At 34.3% G+C, this 14,216-nt stretch overlaps 1 protein-coding gene across 4 annotated transcripts in view; it reads left to right on the top strand.

Moving 5' to 3' along the window:
• Positions 1–14,216, top strand: part of ERBB4 (erb-b2 receptor tyrosine kinase 4) — a 1,164,764-nt gene that overhangs the window by 60,738 nt on the left and 1,089,810 nt on the right. The window lies entirely within an intron of this gene.

Raw genomic sequence — 14,216 nt, 5'->3', positions numbered from 1 at the left:
GAAGCACATTATTTTTCCTAAATTATTAGAAGGTATTTTAAATGTGTTATCTTCCTTTGATGTTGTCTGCTTGCCTAGAGGCAGGTTGAAAATAAGGTCTTCATCTAAGTAATAATTAATATCCACAAGGCTTAAAAGTGAGAATTTAATAGTGCTTTTATTTAATTGAAAAGCCTAAATATGTAGAAATACCTTTAGAAATTTTCTTTGCTTGTAAACATGGCAGGAAAAAAAAAATAGAACTACCATAAATGCGGGAATGTCTTCCTAATAACATATGAAGCTTCATTGGAGATTCACTGTCTGACAACATGACCTGCTGTTCTGTAGAAATCATCATAAAGTCCTCTGTTAAACTGACATTCACTTTCATCAAAACTTCTGAATGTGCTGCTGCTTTCTATTCTGTTGTTTTGCCAGTTGTAGAGCTTATGGTCTCCACAGCACACATCCCAGAGGAATTTTAAATATATTTTATTTTTAAAAAAGATTTTATTTATTTATTTGACAGGCAGAAATCACAAGTAGGCAGAGAGGAGTAAGCAGGCTCCCAGCCAAGCAGAGAGCCTGATGTGGGGCTCGATCCCAGCAGCCTGGGATCATGACCAGAGCTGAAGGCAGAGGCTTTAACCCACTGAGCCACCCAGGGTCCCCTAAATATATTTTCTATCATCAGCATTTCAGCTTTATTTTTTGTAAGGTTGTATACAGAGCAACATGACAGAGGCAGAATTGTAATGGTGTGAGTGGAGGCTCCAGTTCTGGTTCAGACTCTATTACAGACTCAGCCCTATACTTTTTAACTTCGTAGGCCGGAGGCACATTTCTTTGTCACTAAAATCGGGATATTACAGAACCTTCAGCAAAAGGGAAATAGAAGAATTAAGTGAGTTAATGGCTCTTAAGCTTAATACTTGCAACACAGTAACTACTCAATCTTGGGTGCTCTTGTTTTTATAAAAAAGTTGGTTTTCTTAACTTGCACCTTCAGGATTCTTGGGAAGAAAGAGAAGGGGATATCTTTTGGAGTGTGGTTTCATTGGTATGTTTAATGGCTAATGGAGATAAGATTGCCTAGTCGTAGTCTGAGTGGCTAAGGTAAGAGACAGAGGTAGCTCTTCGCGATTATAAGGGTCTGGGGGGTTGAAGGAATCAGAAGAGTCAAAGGGAGTCTACCAACATAGCAAGAAACCAGGACTTTTCTTACAAGATGCTAAGTAGAATTCCTTTGTGATAGAAATGGCTGAGGGACTTTAAGAATAGGGGTGCCTTATATTTAAGTTATTTGCTGTAATGTACCACTCCTTGTTTTACACTTTAATAAAGTTGGCCATGTATACCCCTTGAATGTGTTGGATTTTGAAGAATAAAGAGATTGAGGTAGTGTCCAGCTGGACAATCATGGTGCAGGGAAAAAAAAAACCCACAATGCTGAAGGTGAAATTTAGGGTTAAAATAGAGAATGCAACAGAAGTGGGAACTCAATGAAGAGGACACAGTAAGTCACCATTTTTACCCCCAAATTGATCTTTAGAGACTTTGGGAGGGAGGGAGAATTTCTGACAACATGCAAGATCAAAATATATCAGTTTCTACTTATCTCTTGGAAAACTGGTGACCTAGTCCAGTTGCAAGTCTTGATCGTATTCAGCTTATAACATTATTAGTAAGAGAGATGTTAGACTTGAAGAAGATCCAAAGATAGGCTATGCAGAATGGAACTGGTATCTGTAGACTTCAGGACACTGGAAATCTGGAACTTGAAGGGGAATAGGATCCTGGAGCTGTGGAAGTAGAAGGTGGTACTTCCCTGTATTTGTTTCTCTCTCTTGCATGCATGTGCACACACTCCTGGTATCTCTGCTTTTCTCTGTGTATTTGTTCCATACTTCTGTCTTTACCACTAGCTACTCTTTCTCACTCTTATTTTGTATTTATTCATAACTTTTCTTTGTCCTTCCTTGTCAAACTCTTACATGTTTTCAAGTTCATTTTCCACTCTTTCTTTTGGCATTTCCTCATTCATAGGTCTGAGTGAGAGATTCTAATTGTACTATGTCACATTTTCAAGCCAGGCCTGTGACTGGACATTCTTATGTCTGAATTCTACCTGTAAAGTGATTGAGGATAGACTGGCACCAGAAAACAAATCTGGTAAAAACGCTAGAATTATTCTTATATTTTTAAATATTAATTTTTTTCTTACTGAGTTAATTTCATTAAATTAGACTTTCTGAAAATAGGATATAGTTGCCTGTCTTTGGACTTATTTTTCTGACCCATAAAGTACTTCAGAATAATGCATTGAACTTGAGTGGGTTGGTGGGATTTCTGCATTCTTGATGGAAGTTACCAGACTTGGTTGAAGCTTTCTAATAAAGAATATTCTTGTAAAGACAAAACAAATGACACAGCCGAGTAAGATTATTCCTAGGATGAAAGCTAAAAATAAGCAGGTAAACATCTGAACACTTCACAGTTCTTTCTTTTCAAGCATTGCAAGAGAGACGCCAGAGAATCATTATCTGTTTCCTGTCCTCCAAAAAGTGCCCACATATTGAAAAACTGAGTGACAAGCAATCTGGCCTATCCATATGACCATATTGTTTTCATCCCCTAATTAGCCTAGTCCTCACTGTGCTGATGAGGAAACAGATGCATGAAGCAGCAAATTACCTTCATCTTGCCTCTCAACAACAACAAAAAAAGACCCAGCATTTAATTGTCTCATTTGAACTTGGGCGATTTGAAAGCAATAAAGTGGAAATATTCAAGGAGGGAACATTGCTTTTAAAAACATGTTTTCTTTTCATTTAAAAGTCACCACAGAATGCAGATTTGAATTAGGAATTTGGTGACTTTAGTTGGAAATGATTACTTCTTATTAAAGACTTATAGCCAGTTGGTTCATTAATTGACATGTGGATAAATAGAGATAAATGTAAAGTGTTTGTGGTCCTGAGGGTGTACTGCGCGTTTATCTTCCATGCCTCGTTCTCAGTCAAATTAATTGTAACGGTTCCTTTTGGATTCTTTATCTGATTCCATTGGAGGTGTAATTTTGCATAGCTATCAAAGTGGCAGAAGTACAGGGAGAAAAGCAAGTGCCAGAGAGGAGTTAATGAGAACCAATCAAACCGTCTGACAGATAGGCACAATCTTCCAGCTTTGGTTTTTGCCTTCTAGTTAAAACTTTGTAGTGTTCTGTCATTTTTATTCATATCTCTGTGGTTTCCAGACTGTTACAAAAGTGTTGAGTATTTACAATTTGTAGCTAAGACTTATAGTATTCTCCTGAGTTGACAAACAGTATATTATATAGACTCTACATAGATCTTCTCATTTAATCTTTATAATTACCTTGTAGTAGTGGTATTATTGCTGTACCATCTTAGAGGTAAGGAAACTGAGGCTTAAGGTGTTAGAATATGTAAGAATCGCTGTTCCAAAAGCCATTCTGAAAACACAAGCAGGAGCAGAGAAATGGTTAGCTGGGACTCTCATAATTGGATGTAGACTTCTGAAGCAGTGTCATCTTTAGGTTTTGTTTCATGAAGAAGTCATTTTCTGGGAGTTATTTTATGGACTTATGGCAGTCATCAAGGACTTATAATGTTTGTAGCCCCGTGGGTCAGAGCGAGGAAAGTATTTTTATAGTTCCTAGTTACCTATTTATAAAACTTGCTAATTTGTGTTAATTAGTGAGGAAAGTGGCATTTTACTCTTTGTGAATTTGTTGGCCTTCTGCATCATTTTTCTTGAGTTCTCCAATGTTCAGTAGGGTCTTTGGGGGAAGAACTCAGATATACAGCTAAACAAATGAACTATGGAATGCTTCTTAGCGATCTTGAGAGATACCTTATGTATTTGTAGTGTAAGGAATTGTAATGTGAGTAACCATAAATGAGGCGACCAATGCATACGATTGCATTAAAGAGGGCAGAGGAGAACAAGGATAGAACAAGCATAGAGGTCATGTACATTCTAGAGTCTTTGAAGGTCCTATGTCGTATGTTTGCAAAATACTGCTATCTAGTGTCGACTTCACAAATTCTTTTTGGATACCTTCCAGGTATACTGATGATAGAATGTGGACCAAAGTAAAGCATCATCTCTAACTAGAAGTTTTCAGTCTAGTGAGGGAGACAAACTTTATTAATTCATCTCACCAAAAGTTATGAATCACAAACTCAGCTAAGTGCTAAAAAAAAAAAATAATAAAGTACAATGAGAATCATTAAAAATGTGTGCACATGTCTGTGTGGGGTATGTGTGTATGTGCATGTGTGTTTGGGAGGGAGTAGCTTGTTTTAATTTATGGGCCAAGTAATTTTTCTAGGTATCGCTAACAAAGTAGTATTTAACCTGAAATCTGGAGAATGTAAGCAAATAATAATTATTATGCAAACACAGTTTGAATTTTATTTTCAAGATCCTTCTGGCTTCATTATTGAGAATGGATTGTGGAAAGGTAAGAGAACCTATATAGTAGTTCAAGCCAGAAATGAAAACTATCAGACTGAGTAGGGATGAAGAACAAACTAGTGAGAAGTATTGGAAATTCAAAAACTGTTTAAGATTTAGAATCGAAAATGCAAGTCTTATTTTATTCATTTGATTAAAACATAAAACTCCAATAGCTTTTTGTTATGAAAACAATACTAATTCATAAAACTCAACAGCAGAGTTTCTTATTCTACTTTTTGCATTTTGTTATTCATTCATACAATTAAACTTGATTGTGTGTTTTCTGTGTGTTACTATGTTATTTGCAAAGTCATTCCTACTTCCTTTCTGTGAGGTCAGAGGAATAAGGGATTCAAAAACAGATAATAATACAGTTTTGTAATTCAAATAATAGTGTTATTCAAGTGGAATTACTATTGGAGTGCTTAACCTAGCTTAATTATTCAGGGAAAGCTTTGAGGGAGGTGTCTGGAAATGAATATTTGAGGATTTGATCAGCAAAGGAGGCATTCCCAGCAGAGGAAAATGAGAACAAAGACAAGAAAGTATGAAATTTCATAGTGTGTTTAGAAGCTATAACACAGATTTTACAGAGGATAAGGGGCATGGGCGGCAGGACTGGACACATAATTTACAGGGTCCCAGTGGAAGAAAATGCAAAGCTCCTTGTCTAAAAATTATTCATAATTTCAAGATGGTGACAGTAGACCAGCAGAGAAGCTTGGGACTCTTCTAAGCAGGTGACCCTTGTGTAACTTCATTGGTTGCATGTCTACAAAGCAGACAAATTGGAAGGTACTAGAGGAAAGTTAGGGATATAAGTGATAAAGGAGAAGGAAGAATTAAAAGATTCCTAAGCCTTCTAGTTTTAAGTGCTTGGGAGATGATGCTACCAACAGAATTAGAGGCCATAAGAAGGAGAATGGCCAGGTGTGAGGGAATGATTTACATTTTGGCAAGTTGAATTTAAGGTGTCTGTGGAATCTATCAAAAATACCTAGTCAGGGGTGCCTGGGTGGCTCAGTGGGTTGAGCCTCTGCCTTCGGCTTAGCTCATGGTCTCTGGGTCCTGGGATCGAGCCCCACATCAGGCTCTCTGCTTGGTGGGGAGCCTGCTTCCCCCTCTCTCTCTGCCTGCTTGTGATCTTTCTCTCTCTGTCAAATAAATAAATAAAATCTTAAAAAAAACACCTAGTCAGTAGACAGCTGAATATAATAGTGTGAATTTCTTGGGAGAAGGCAAGACTAGAGAGCTTTGGGGTGTTGAAATCATGATAGTTGGTGAGTTCATCAAGAAGACTTAGAAAAGCAGCAGGTCAAGGACTGAATCCTCAAGAAACCCAAAGTTTTCAGAAGGTTTAATCATGTAAGTCTTTAATGCACAGCATGGTTCTCCAAAGAGCAGGCCCCTGCTAAAGTTCAGGGTGAATTATTGGTGTGTCACAGGTTATTTCTTCAGCTGAGTTATACTAGTACCATATCATGGTGACCGTTACAATGATAACTAACATGAATTAAATCTTTTCTCTGCCAACACAATATGAAGTTAATCCCAGTGTGAGACAGGCACACTCAGTATTATTTCAGTAAATTGCTACTTTGAACCTTATTACTCTTGTACGCCTCCTGTATTAATATGTTTTAATTAAACAATCATTTGCTGAGCTACTATTTGCAAATATACCAATTTGTGACATCACTGAGCAAACACTCTAATAAATCACGATTTTGCCTGTATTTTCTGAGGCATATTGGGCTATTAATTGGTTTTTCTATTACCTATCTCTAATTGTATTCTCTATGTAGGGCAATTACATGGAAACTATACACTTAATAAAATAATTGAAAAATGATTATTTTGTATTTATAACTTTCAAACTGTCTTTTATACTTTGTTAAATATTAAGGTATAATTTTATGGAATTTTCTACAACTGATTGACTTTTATTAGCTATTATAAATTGCTTATCAAAGCAACCTCTTTTTTCTTTTCAGAATTAGTGTGAAATTTAAAACACTTCAGTTTCATGATGTCATGAAAGGTTTGTTTTTTCACAACGGTAATAGCTCTGCATAGATTATAATACTATTTGTTTAATTCAAAACTTTACCATAAACTCTTATTAGATATTCTTTATGTACCCTAAGAAATGCTTCATAAATGAAAATTCCAGTATTAGTGAACTGTAGTTTTTATCCATATACCAAAATTAGTAAGATAATTTTATTCCCCAATTACAAAAAAAAACTTGATAATTATTTAAGGTAATCAGTTAATACTGATCTCATTACCCTATCCATTGTGCTTAAATGTACTCCATGTTTAGTAACATTTGAAAAAGTAAGATTAGAAAACTAAATAACAATGTCATTATATAGTATGTTATTCAAAGCTACTTACTATGATGCAGGAAAAATCTATTTCATGTTTCTTGTTTTCTGGATTTAATTATCACATTTTTTCTAGAATCATTGCCCAGATCTCATGATGTAAAACAAATTTTCACTTTGTCAAAATGCATTTAGGGATCTATTATGAACTGCTGCCACATTTAGGAAAATGGCAAGTGTGGAAACCTGTTTTTATCTGCCAGCTTTGACAGAAAGGATAAACATGACATTAGTCATCTTGTTTCTCCATTGCTGTGATTATCAATATATTCAGTAAGAACAAATCACATCCCCTGAGCCTGTCAGAAAGAAGATGAAATAATTTTAACCACAGAATAATAATTACCATATTCAAAAGTAATTAGCAATGTTGCATGTTGATCCTTAATAACAATTTTATGTACATACATACACACACACACACACACAGAACTAAAATGAATATTGACTTGATAAGGCTATGCTTTTCTATCTACCTGCTTTAGTAAGACAAAATATATTTTATTCTATTTTCAATTTCCTTAATCTTCTTAAGGAACACTTTATTTTCTTCTATACTAAACTAGCATAAAAAGCAACTTAAGTATCAAGATTTTGCAACAAAGTGGGAATTGGCTTTACTTTAATAAAATCTAGGTGAAAAATACATTTTCTAATATATAAATTAATATATGTTGAACTAATTGCTAAACCTGTCCTTTATATCAATTTTACTCAAAGTATGGCCTGCACATTGGTGCTAGTCTTCCATAGATAAGTACAACAATTGAGAGTGAGCATTTAGAATTTTTTAAAAGATTTATTTATTTACTTATTTTGAGAGAGATAGAGAAAAAGAGTGCACACAGGCACACAGGAGATGGGGAGGGGCAGAAGGAAGAGGCATAGAGAACCCTCAAACTGACTCCCCACTGAGTGTGGAGCCCATCAGTCCTCGATCTCACAATCCCGAGATATGACCTGAGCTCAAATCGAGTCGGATGCTTAACCAACTAGGTCACCCAGGTGCACCAAGCATTTAGAAGTTTTTATACCAATTTGATGTTGCTATGAAGTCCAAGCACATGATCATTTTTCTAGTGATTTTTTTTCTGGTAATTACATATTTTTAGAAGTATTGTAGAGTGGCAGTTGGAAACTTCACTGCAGATAGTTTGAGAAGCAGTGCTTTCTCCTTTTAATATTTTCTATCAGCATTTGCTTCCATTAAAAATTTCCTAAGGTGGAGGTTCTGGGTGGTGCAGTCAGTTAAGCATTGGACTTTGATTTCAGTTCGGGTCATGATCTCAGGTTAGAGAGATCAAGCTCCACAATTGGCTCTGAGCTGGGTATGGAGCCTGTGAAAGATTCTCTCTTTGTCTCCCTCTGCCCCTGCCCCTCCTCTCTCATGTGCTCTTTCTCTCAAAATAAAATAAATAAAAATTTTTTAAAATTGCCTAAGGTATAGGTGTTTTTATGGAACTCTAGACATCTCAAATTAGATACTTAGTATTTTAGGAGTGCCTAAAGCTCAGGATGCTGGGGTCAAGCCCCAGTCTTGCTGCCTGCTCAGCGGGGAGCCTGCTTCTCCCTCTCTACCCCTCCCCTGCTCATGCTGCTCTCATTCTTCCTCTTTCTCATTCTCTCTCAAATAAATAAATACAAATCTTAAAAAAGAAATAGTATTTTTCTTCTTCTTTTTTTTTTTTGCATATTTGTTTACAGCAAGTAAGAGAAGTTAAGAAACAGTAGTGCGAAGGAAAAGAAAGACTTTAGAGCCAAGTAAATCTGGATTCAAATGAGCTGTATACCACTTACTGTGCTGTGCAGTTTGTTTGCACTTCCTGAGCCTGTTTCCTTAACTGTACAAAAGAGATAGTAACATCAACATCAAAGGGTTGTTGCATCAATATATTTTAGGTTTCAGTGCACTTTTAGCTCCATCTTTCTCACTGTCCTTTCTCTTCATTAAGTAAGTTGAATGAAAAAATATTTATATAATATGCTGTACCTATTTATTAAGCCACAGTTGATACATTTGAATACTAGTAATTTATTTTGCATATATTTGATTGGCATGTTGGATTTGGAATAATTAAATATTTGACAAATCACATGAAGTTATAAATTGATAGATATTTGACATACAAATGGACTTCCTGCTTTTTATGACAGAAATAGACTTTCCTCACATAGTAGATATTCTCAAGTGCTAATAAAATCATCTCTAATTTGAGTGGGAAGAAGTGATGACAACAGGTGTTAAAATCCCTCTTTATCTTTGTTAACTGACTGGATAATTGGGTAAATGTGATTTAGATTTGCTACTGGCTATCATCAAAACAAAAAATAATTGTAATAATTGGTAATTTGTCAATATGAATAATACTTCTAGAATATATGTAATTATTAAATACACTCTAGCAGTGTTATTAACATTAATAAAATACTGGTGAAAGGATCTATTTATGCAAAATGGACTTTGAATCTCTTTTATGATTTCTGCCCCAGATAAAGTAACAATGACGACAACAGTAAGAGGTAGAGAAGGAATAGATCATTTTAGAAAGTGGCTACATGTTTCATTTCTATTACAGTGGCAGATTTTAAAAACAATCTGGTCCTCATATCCAGAATAATCTTTTAAGTGGAAAAGACCAGATTTTTTCTTCATCTTTATTGCAGTAAAATTGACAAATAAAATTATAAAGTATTTATGGTGTACATTGTGGTTGCAGTGACTTGATACCCATATAAACTGTGAGAGGATTTCCACCATGTAGTTAGTTAATACATCTATCACTTCACATATTAAAAAAAGTTTTATGTGTGAGAACATTGAAGTTGTATTCTCTTAGCAAATTTCGGTTTTACAATACAGTGTTATCAACCATGGTCACTCTATCTTAGATGCTCAGACCTTATTCATATTATAGCTGAAAGTGCATACCCTTTTACCAGCCTCCTTTTTTCCCCACTTCCCAGCTCCTACCAATCACTTTTTTACTGTCTCTATGAGTTGGACTCCCCCCCCCCTTTTTTTTAAACCGCTTTTTCTTCTTCTTTTCTCTCTCTGTCTCTGCATGATAGCATACAGTATTTGTCTTTCTCTGTCTGGTTTATTTTACTTAGCACGATGCCCTCAAGGTCCGTCCATGTTTTCACAAATGGCAATGTTTCCTTCCTTCTGATGGCCGAATAATATTCCACTGTATGTGTATATACACACAGACACAAACTTTTTTATCCACTCATTCATTGATGAATATTTTGGTTGTTTCTTTTAAAAAATTTTTAAAGATATATTTGTTTATTTTAGGAGGGGCAAAGGGAGACTCCCTGCTGAGTGGAGTACCCGAAGCAGAGCTTGATCTTATGACCCATGAGATCATGGGTGAAGTGAGCTGAAACCAAGAGCCAGATGCTCAACAGAGTGAGGCACCCAGGTTCCCCAAAGAATAAGCTTGCTTGATGGACATTTTGGTTGTTTCTATATTTTGGCTATGTGAATGATGCTGTGGTCAACACGAGAATGCAGAGATCTGTTTGCCATTCTTTGCAAACCTACAATATATACTAATATACTAACTAATATATTAGTATATTAGTATAACTAATATACTAACAATGTGAAACTGGAATGCAATTCACTTTAAATCATCTGCTTAATAGGACCATTTTAAGTTTACTTATGGTAACTCCATGTTTAAGTTAAATATTAGCCTATTTTTCTCTTTATAATTAGTTTGACCAAATATAAATATATACTTCTCTGTATTGTGCTAAATTTATAGGTACATATTAAAATGTCCCTTTTTACCCAAAAAAGTATGGAACTAACACTTGTTTACAGATTTTTAGGTTTAAATAATATTCTCATCTTTGGTGCTGAAGTTTAAGGTAGCATAATACAACTTGTGCCATATACAAACATCTCTAATAGTGAGCTATGATACAGTGGTATTTTGTTTTATATGTAGTTTGGAAATATGAAAATATATCTAAAATATACATAACCATTTATAAATAGCTATTTGTTGAGTGAAGGGGAACTTAAGACTAAAGCCTAAAAACTCTGAAAGAATCTCTTTCTTAGACTTTTAAGTTCATGAACACAGACTGGAATGATACCATTTCTTCCATAAGAATATATTTCTTAAAACTGCTTGGAAAATTCTCAAATTTAGAAATGAATTATGAAATACTAATTGTGAAGTAGAATATGAATGATTGAGATAATAGCACCCTTTCCACTGTATTTGTGAAAGATGTTTCTAGGCAAAAAGTTGTATTGAAGGTAAACTGCTCTCATTCTCATGTTTGAGTTATAATCATGCTTGACAGTCACATGAATGTTGAAGTTGTTCTTTGTCTAGGCCAAGCTTGGTATTTTATCAGAATTTTTGTATTTTATTAAGTATCTACATTACTTGTAGGACAGACTAAGGGTGATAATCTGACCTATTGCATTATTTATAAATTGTAACATCATTTATATCTCAGAGGACTGCTTTTATTTTTATCTGCTTTTACTTAAATGATCTTTTCCTTGAATTTAGAAAATTTGGAACCTGTCCATACTAAAAAAAGAAAGACATTGAAATAATCAATAAATCCTTGTGTCTTGTTTACCTTTGGGTGTATAGCCACTTAAAGGGTTCCAGTATACCCATCTGTTGGTAGAGCAGGGACATATTTGAGCCTCAGAGACAGTTGAATCAGGAAATGGATCAATGTTAGGGACCATTCTTCTTGTGTTTCATGTATCTGTGTGTTAATGTTATTTTCTCAGATTAATTTTCTGTGGAGTGGACCCATAGCTACCAACATCTTCCAGCTCCGTATCTTCTAAATTTTGCTATTCAGAGAATAAGATTCTCTCTTTTTTTAAAATTACAGTCGGAAAATCCTCAAGGAATGCCTCTGATTGACCCACGTCTCATTATTTTAAAAATCATTTGGCTACAAGGATTTGGTATTATGATAGGCAACCCTCAGTTGAATCACACAGTTGGAATAAATAGAAAATAGGTCCCCCAGATAAGGAAGATACTGTTCCACACTGAAGTTGATGATGACGGGCTTGTGACTGGGTGAAGCGCAGAGAAGCTGGTACTATCTCCGGGCTTGATGTGTTGTCAGAAAAGTATTTGTGCTTTCTTTGGAAGAGTGTAAGGACGTACAACGGATTATATCTTGGTCTGGAGTGGGTAACACAAATAATAAAATAATAGACTTAACCTTTATTCACAAGAAATTTGCATTCTGCTTGCAGAGATATAACAAAACTCAAACAAAGAACAACCTGTTGTGAATTTATTGTAGACTATATACAGTTGAATTTCAGAGAATGCCAGGATCAGTATGTGCTATAGTTTTCTAAAGATTTTGAGAATTCAGTCTGGTTTACTTATAATGATGCAGTATTAATAAATAGAGCTAAAGAAAGCTGGTGTTCCATCTAGAAAGAAGAGCACAGGGAATATATTAGAAACAGAAATAAGCACAAAATGTACCAAAAACTGTGAGACTGGTTCCTTGTAGGATTGGAAAAGGTTGAGAAAAAAAAGTTTGAATATATATGGTGAGACTAGATTATGGAAGAAATTGAAAATCTGAATGTGTATATGTTACTAAAATCACAAATATACAGATCACTACAGTGGTCTCAATATGAGGTAATACTCTCCAAAAATTTTTTTAAAAAAATTAACACCATTAATACCATATATAATGAATAGCTGTAAGAGATTTACCGGTGTAATGATTGTCTTTAGAAAGCAGTAACAGGGAAAAGAAAACGTGAAAAGCTTTTTATAGTGCTAAGCACAGTTGGAACTCAAGATATATTAACATCTTTCAGAACTACAACTAATAAGTGACAATCACATTCTCTGAAGTTGCAATTGCAGTCAAAGAATGGCAGTTTTATTAGACATTGTATCGTTGGGACAAATGCGTTGAAAGGAAGTTTATAATTACTGTTGGAATATAAACTTATGTAACTTTGTCCCTAAATATTTCCAAATGCCTAATTCTCTGAAGCCATGTTATTTTAAGAGAAAATATATGTGTAGAAATTACATAGTATAGTTTCATTTTGGGAAAGAAACTTTGAAGTATTTTTGACTCTAAACATTCAAAACGTTACTTTATACTACCTCTATAAGTAGTAAGATGATGCTATTTTTACTGAGATGTTAATTTAAAAATGCCATCACTAAAGTTATATGTTGATTTTTAAAAAGCACTTTTCTCATAGCACTTTCAATTCTCTCATAGAGAATTAAATGGCATAAAGAAATCTATTTTGTGGGGGGGCGCCTGGGTGACTTAGTCGGTTAAGCCTCTGCTTTGGGCTCAAGTCTTGATCTCAGGGTTCGGGAATTGGGTCCCGCATTGGACTCCCTGCTCAGTGGAGAGCCTGCTTCCCTCTCTCCCTCTGCTGCTTCCCCTGCTTGTGCTCTGTCTCTGTGTGTCAAATAAATAAAATCTTAAAAAAAAAATTTATTTTTTGATATTTGATTTCTTTTGATTCATCTTTTAAAAAATAAATATTGAAATAGTTAACATTTTGGAAAAATAACATTTAGTTGATCTCTATAGCAGTCCACAGATCATCATCAGCCCTGTGATATAATAGAAAATAATTATTTTGAAAATATTTTTTTCTGAGTAAAAGCATTTGTAACCATTGAACAATTTTTTTTAGCTGGTAATATGACAGATATGTTAAAAATGAAATCTATTATATACCAATGGTTATATTGAATTTTAAATTATCTTCAATGCTTTTAACTCCTTCTTAAACTGATATTCCATCTTGCTCTCAAAAAAAAAAAATTAAATATCTAATGCAGATAAGATTGTCTATAATTTGAAAGGACAAAAAAGGGAACTACTATTGTTGATATTGCAGTGTTTTTACATTTCTAAATTAGGTCATATTTTCTTGAATATTGTTATAAAATTATTTTATTTAAAACAAAATGAGGACTTCTGGGAATTTTTAGAGTTCTGTAAACATTTCCCAGGGCTGTAGAAATCTGTAGCTCTATTCTTATATCTAATTTCACTTAAATTTTATATTTATCATTTTATCTCCTCTTGGTTAGATATAATACTGAGCTTAACTTATTAGCTATTGTCAAAAATTTGGAAATAATCAAAACTGAAACTGCCAAATCAAGAAAAATCATTAACTTATTATACATATAATAACAGTTTGTAAACTGGGAGCTTTCAAAAATAGAAACTGATAAGAAGCTCAGGGGTATGAAGTTATAGCATAGTTTATAAAGTAAAAAATGAGGAAGTTGTTAACTTTTACAGTGATTGGGATTGCAATGGGGATTGTCAGATGGCAGGGAGGAGGTCAAA

This window comes from Mustela putorius, unplaced genomic scaffold (assembly GCF_011764305.1).
Source record: "Mustela putorius furo isolate JIRA1106 unplaced genomic scaffold, ASM1176430v1.1 tig00000275_pilon_pilon_pilon, whole genome shotgun sequence".
Classification (NCBI taxonomy): domain Eukaryota; kingdom Metazoa; phylum Chordata; class Mammalia; order Carnivora; family Mustelidae; genus Mustela; species Mustela putorius.
Note: the sequence above shows the minus strand (reverse complement) of the source record. Positions and strands in the feature narration are given on the sequence as shown.